General features: G+C 32.4%; 1 pseudogene; it reads right to left on the bottom strand.

The window, feature by feature from the left end:
- Nucleotides 1-4,536: 4,536 nt before the first annotated feature.
- Nucleotides 4,537-5,227, bottom strand: LOC120599597 (60S ribosomal protein L7-like; annotated as a pseudogene).
- Nucleotides 5,228-7,145: the final 1,918 nt, after the last annotated feature.

Raw genomic sequence — 7,145 nt, 5'->3', positions numbered from 1 at the left:
ATTCATGTGGAAAAGCCTAATAAACAGTTGGTGGTTATGAGAGAATTTAAGCATAGTTAATATATAAGTTGTCATTGTATAAATAGAATCACCCAAGGAAAGAGTGATAAAAAAGACAATCCAAGATTAAAAACATGGATAATAGCAATATAAAATACTCAGGCTATATCTTCTAAGATATTTTTAGTTGTAAGTAATAGAAACCCAAATAAAACTGACTTAAGCAAAAAAAAAAAAAAAACCAACAGAATTTCTTGACTCAGAGGGAAGACTAGCTTTTGGGTATGGCTAGAACCATGGCCTAAGTGTCATTAAGTCACCACATCTTGGCTTTGCTTTACTCTGGGTTAACTTTCTTCTCAGGCAGGCTCTTTCTACAAGGTGGCAAAGATGACTATCAGCAGATCCAGACTTATATCTTACCAGTTTAGCAAAGTCCATAGGAAGAACACAGTTCTTCCTTAATAGTTCCAGCAAAAGTCCTGGAGGTGATACTCAATGGTTCATATTGAGTGGAAAAATATCATATTAATGACGTTTCCTGAGCCATAACATGATGATTTGCCAGGCCTAGGCCATCAACGTATTCCTGTGTCGATAGTGAGATTGGTGTCCTCAACCAAGATGGGTGGAAGGATGATTCCCCACAGAAAAATGAAGCCTCTCTTAGCAGTCAAAGAGGATGTGGACCCTGGGTATATAAAAGCCACCAGTGCCCATTACACAGACAAAGGAAGTGAGAAAGGAGTTGATTGAGGAGTAGAAGGTGCATCTCACAAGAGAGTGGTATTACTGAAAGCAAGGAAAGAGAAAGTTTCAAGTTGATCATCAGGGTCAAACAAGAAATCAGGAAGAATGAGGACTGAACCATGTTTACTGAAGTTAGCATTGAGAGCTTTTAGTTGGAGTGGTGACAGTGAAGCAAGATTTTAATGAAGAATGAGTAAAAGGAAAAAAAGTAGAATTGTTATGTAGACAACTGTTTCAAGTACTTTGGCTATGAAGGGGAAGAAAAAAATAAGATGATAGACAATAAGGAGAGACTTGAGCCTATTGAAAATAAAAAGGTAGGAATATATAAATTTTTTAGCATTTACTAAATGCCTAATATTTTGCTATATTTGAACATAAAACTTTGGTCCATGTGTTTTGACATCAGTGTGAAGATTTAGTTAAAGAAATGGTCTGGAAACAATGGCAATCTCAAAATCTGCACCCATAGACAATCTTCTCATTATTGCATAGATGAGCTCTCTTTGTTCCTATCTAAAGCCAATCTCTCCTCTGACTGGCCAGACTCAAGGACATTGCTCCAGTGATCTTTCTCTCTCTCCAACATAATCAACTTTCGCTCTTTACTGAATCATTCCCATCAGTTTGTAAACATTATGCTATTTTTTCCATCTTAAAAGAAACTTCCTAACAATTACAGCTTCTTTGAATCAAGTCTCTTCCAACGAGTTGTGAATATTCATTGTCTCTAATTTCTCTCCTTTCATTCTCTCTTAATTCTCGCCAATCTGTTTTTCATCCCCAGCGTTCCACTAAAACTGCTCTGGTCCAAGTCTCTGATGACCTCAACTTTGTTAAATTTAGTGGTTAATTTTCATTTTTTCTCTCGTTTGACACATCTGTTCACTCCTCCTCCTGATATACTTTCTTCTCTTGGTTTCCAGGACCCACATCATCTACCTCCCATTTTTAATCTGTCTCTTTGTGGATCCTTTCCCTTTTCCATTAAAGGAAAATGAAAGAGCTCAGATAGAAAGAGCTCTTGTATAGCCAAAAAGAAATTGTAAGAAAAATCCTAAATACATTTTAGTAAAATTTAAGAATATCAATTCAAATAAAAAATTCTAAAATCTTTTAACCAGAAAGAATAGAGAGAAAATTTACAAAGAAATAAAAAATGGGATTGAAATTAGACTTCTCAACTACAACGCTACAATAGATAGTTGTGCTATATAGTAAGTAGTATGGTAGATACAATAGATACAAGATGACAATAAATAAATCTTTTAAGAAATTAAAGGAAAATAATTTTGAACTATTCAAATTATCATTCAAGTGTGAAGATAGAATAATAAAAATAGTCTGAGGTACACAGCCTCAGAAATATTCCACACAGACTCACATAGAAAATGCTCTTGGAAAGAATTCAAGAAGAGAAACAAATCTGGGAGATACTATAAAAGATAAGAAGTAAGGTTAATGAAAATCTTTGGAAAGGCTTGCTGCAGTCTTAAAACAACAAAACAAAACTAAAAACAAATGCCTCCCTTCTCCTAAAAAAAAAAAAAAATTATTTTCTTAACAATCCAGAGTTAAAATTTCAAACTGTATCATCATGAGCTGCGAGGAGATACCAAGAGACACGAAAGCATACTAAAGTTCTAATCTTGTTAGAAGAACAGTATAGATATCAGGTTAAAAGAGAAAGAAGGAAAAACAAAGAAAAAGCAGGTCAAATTAAATAAAACTATGGTAGAAATGTCTAAATATATTAATAATTACAAGAAGTATAAAGGGACAAAGTTAAAAGTTAGGGTTTGTCAGATGGGATTAAAAAAAAGGCTTTTCAGGTAAATTTTAACCAAAAGTAATCTTGTGCAGATATATTTATATTAGAAGAAAAATAGACTTAAAGACAAAAAACATCATTGAGGATAAAAACAGATCACTACATAATAGTAAACATTTCGGTTCACCAAGAAGACATAAAAATTCTGAACATATATGCTCCTAATAAATAGCATAAGCATACAGAAAACCAACATTATTAGAACTATATGGAAAAGTTGCTAAACCCACTTTCATATAAGAATATTTCAGTACATCTTTCCCAATTAATGATAGGACAGCAGCCAAAAAAGAAAATTAGCAAAGTTTAAGATTTGAACAATATGATTAATCAACTCTTCCTAATAGACATATGTAGAATAATATATTCAACTATTAGAGAATTTATGTAGTCTTCTCAAGTTACTTGAACATTTACAAAACTTATGTCACAAGCATTGGTGAGGATATGGACAAATATGAACTCTCATACACTGCTGGTGGGAATGTAAAATAGTTTAGCCACTTTGGAAAATAGTCTGGCAGTTCCTCAAACAAGGAACGTAAACAGAGTTATATATGATTAACCAATTCCATTCCTAAGTATATACCCAAGAGAAATGAAAACATATGTCCACACAGAAACTTGTACAGGAATGTTTATAGCAGCATTGTTCATAATGACCGAAAGTTGGAAACAACACAAATATCCATCAACAGACCAATGGGTAAACAAAATGTGGTATATCCATGCAATAAAAGAATATTCTTTGGCTAAAAAAAGGAATAAAGTACTGATACATACTACAATTTGGATGAATCTTAAAAATATTATGCTAAATGAAAGAACCAGTCACAAAAGGCCATATACTTTATGATTCCAATCATATAAAAGTCCTGAATAGGGAGATCTGTAGAGAAGAAAGTAGATTAGTGGTTGCTTAGGACTGTGGAATGGGAGTGGGAAATAGGAGGTTAGGATGATAATAGCTGAAAGGTACAGGGTTTCTTTTTGAAGTGATGAAAATGCTCTAAAATGGACTGTGATGATTATTGGAGAGATCCTCAAACACACTCAAAAGTATTAAATTGTATACTTTAAATGGATGAATTGTATGGTATATGGATTGTATCTCAATAGAGCTGTTAAAAAAATTAATTTGGACCTAGCCGTGAAGTAAGTCTCAATGGATTTAAAAGAATAAATATCTTTTTTTTTTAAGTCGATTTTATTTAGTTATTTATTTATTTTTTAACATTCTGGTTTTTTTCCCCTCCCCTCTGGTAACCACTAGTCCATTGTCCGTGTCCATGAGTCTCTGTTTGTTTATCTTGTTCATTTGTTGCTTTTAGGTTTATATCCCACATATAAGTGATATCATGTGATTTTCAACCTTTTCTGTCTGGCTTATTTCACTCAGTATGATTATTTCAAGGTCCATCCATGTTGTTGCAAATGGCAGTATTTCATTTCTTCTTATGACTAAGTAATATCCCATTGTATATATTTACCACAGCAAGAATAAATATCTTAAGAACATATCACAACACTATTAAGTTAGATGTTAGTACAAAGATAAATTAAAATATTGGTATATTTAGAAATTTAAGGAGAAACTTTTAAATAAATCATAAGTCAAAGAAGAAATCACATTGGAAATAAAAAAATACCTAGTACTAAATTATTATACAGATACTACATTTAACATTTGTAGACGCTGAGAAAGCCATCTCAAGGGAAATGTATAGCTTTAAATATTAATATTAGAAAAAAAGCTGAAGATTAATGAGCTAAATATAAAACAAAAAATTGACAAAATAAACCCAGAAACACAGACTTAGGGATATAATAACCAAAATGATTAAGGGTAGGAATCAATGAAAAAGAACCAAAGTAAAAAGTTGTGTTGTTTTTAACTTGAAAGCAATTGCTGTTTATCAGCTGACCAGAATATAAAAATAATCATGGTAGACACCTTAGTTTATCCTTCTAATAAGGCTGTTGATCTGCTTTCCCCTGTTGCCAGCATCTCTCTGTTCCACAAAATGGGTGGTCTTTCTCTTCATTCCAACTGTTACAGAAGATAATTTGAAAGTTCAAAAAAGTTGCTTCTTTGAAGTGTTTTCCAGCAGCATAGAGCTCATGAATCATGTCCTCCATGCAGATGATGCCATATTTATCAAGAGATTGAGCAATCAATGTGTTATGTCAGGGCAATTCACTTCCTGTTGATTTTGCCATAACCATGCTTATAGATCAGTTCATTAAGTGACTTCAGGTTCTGGTACCCCTTGCAATACACTTTAACTGAAGCCTCGTTGAGCTTATGAAGCTTCAGCAAGGCCAAAGGATCTGCAACATCTTTCAGACCTTTGAGCTCACACCATCGATCCCCAGATCCTGATGACAAATGCCAGTTTGGGTTCTGCAGGTACAGAGAAATCGCCAGCTTTTCTTGCCATTCTAGCCATTCCAATCTCAGGCTGTATACCTGCTTGTATTTCTTGTAATAGTGCTTAGCTTTTTCACAGATAAGCTTCCTCCTTGCCTTTCAAAACATCTTTTGGGCAAACTTCTATCTCAGGTGCTTGATCATGAGCTCTCAAGGGTTTCTGGCATATCAGGAATCTTCTTTTTCTTCTCTTCTACACTCTCTACGGCTCCGGCTAGAAAAAAAGAAGAAAAAATGGTTTGTTTCTTTGAAAAGCTAACAGAATATATATATCTCTAATAAGATTTAATGATAATAAAAAGAGAAGCACAAATAAATAGTATCATAAATAAAGGAATATATAGAGAAAACATAGATTTAAAAGGTAAGACTATTATAAATTTTATGACAATAAATTTCCAAATTTGTATGAAATAGACAACTGCAAAATTTGTATAAAATGAACAACTACCTAAAAAATATAACTAAAATTGAATCAAGAAAAAAACAATAGGCAAGTAATCTTATAATGATAAAAACTGTATTCTTGAAATATGTGGTGATAGAAATTTAACTATGAGTGGTGAACACACAATGCAATATATATGACATACTGTTGAATTGTACACTTGAAACTTATTAGATTTTGTTAATTAATGTAACCATAATAAAAAAAATAAAATAAAATCAAAATTTTCATTTCTCTGAGCATTTATCTCAGAGAAATGAAAATTACATTTACAAAACAAAACACTTGTACTCAATGGTTCATGGCAGATTTACTTGTTATAGCCAAAAACTGGAAACAACCAAAATGTCTTTCAATGTTTAAATCTGTGATACATCCATACCACTGAATACTACTTATACAGCAATGAAAAGGAACAAACTATTGATACATGAAACAACTTGAATAGAACTCAAGGGAATTATGCTGAATGAAAAAAGCCAATCTTGAAAAGTTATATACTATTCGATTCTATTTGTTCAAGTAACAAAATTATAAAGGTAAAAAACAGATTAGTGATTGCCAGAGGTTAGAAATGTGGGGAGGTGTAGTTATGGCTATAAAGGGATAGTGGGAGGGATCCTCGTGGTGATGGAACAGTCCTGTATCATGATCATGGTGGTGGTTACTCAAATCTACACTTGGGATAAAACTGCATTAAAGTGTATAAACATACACCCACAAATGAGTACGTGCAAAACTGGTGAAATCTGAAAGAGCTGTGTGGGCTGTACAAGGCCAAGTTTCTGGTTTTAATACTGTATAGTTATGCAAGATGTTATCGTTGGGGAAAACTGGGTGAAGGTACACAGGATCTTCCAGTAAACTTTTTTTTTTTTACAACTTCCTATGAGTCTATCATTATTTCATAGCAAAAAGTTTTTAAACTTCGAAGCAGTAAACAACTTCCAACAAAGAAAACACCAGGCCCTGATGGTTTTACAGGCAAATTCTGTGAACTTTTAAGGCACAGAGCATTCTAATCTTATACAACTTCTTCCAGAGCATAGAAAAGAGGATATACTCCCTTCCTGCTAATTCTGTTAGGCCAATATAAGTTTAGTACCAAATCCAGATAAAGAAAAAACAGAAAAAGGATATTACAGACCCATTTCATTTGTGAATATAGGTACAAAGATCCTAAACAAAATATTAGTGAATAAAATCCAACAATGAATAAAAGAAGCAGTATACCATGACCAGGTTGGGATTATCCCAAGAATAGTATATCTTAATGTTAGAATATATATAGACGTCATTCACTATAATAACAGATTAAAGAGAAAAAAATCATATGAACATTTCAATAAATGCAAGAAAATTATCTGGCAAAATTCAATATAAATTAGAAATAGAATGGTAACCTCAAAAGAGCACCTACAAAAAACCTACAACAAATATTATCTTAAATATGGAAACTTTAAAAGCATCCCCTTTAAAACCATAAACCTAATATGCACATCAGCTATCACTATTTCTATTCAACGATGTGATGTGGGCCTAGCTGATGCAATAAGATAATAATAAAAATAAATTCATGGCATAACTATTGAAAAGAGAAATTAAATTGTCACACTGAGATGATATGGTTATCTTTATTAAAAAGCACAAAATAATTTATAGACAAATTATTAGAGAAACAGAAG

Source organism: Pteropus medius, unplaced genomic scaffold, assembly GCF_902729225.1.
Source record: "Pteropus medius unplaced genomic scaffold, Ma_sr-lr_union100, whole genome shotgun sequence".
In the NCBI taxonomy this organism is placed as follows: Eukaryota; Metazoa; Chordata; class Mammalia; order Chiroptera; family Pteropodidae; genus Pteropus; species Pteropus medius.
Note: the sequence above shows the minus strand (reverse complement) of the source record. Positions and strands in the feature narration are given on the sequence as shown.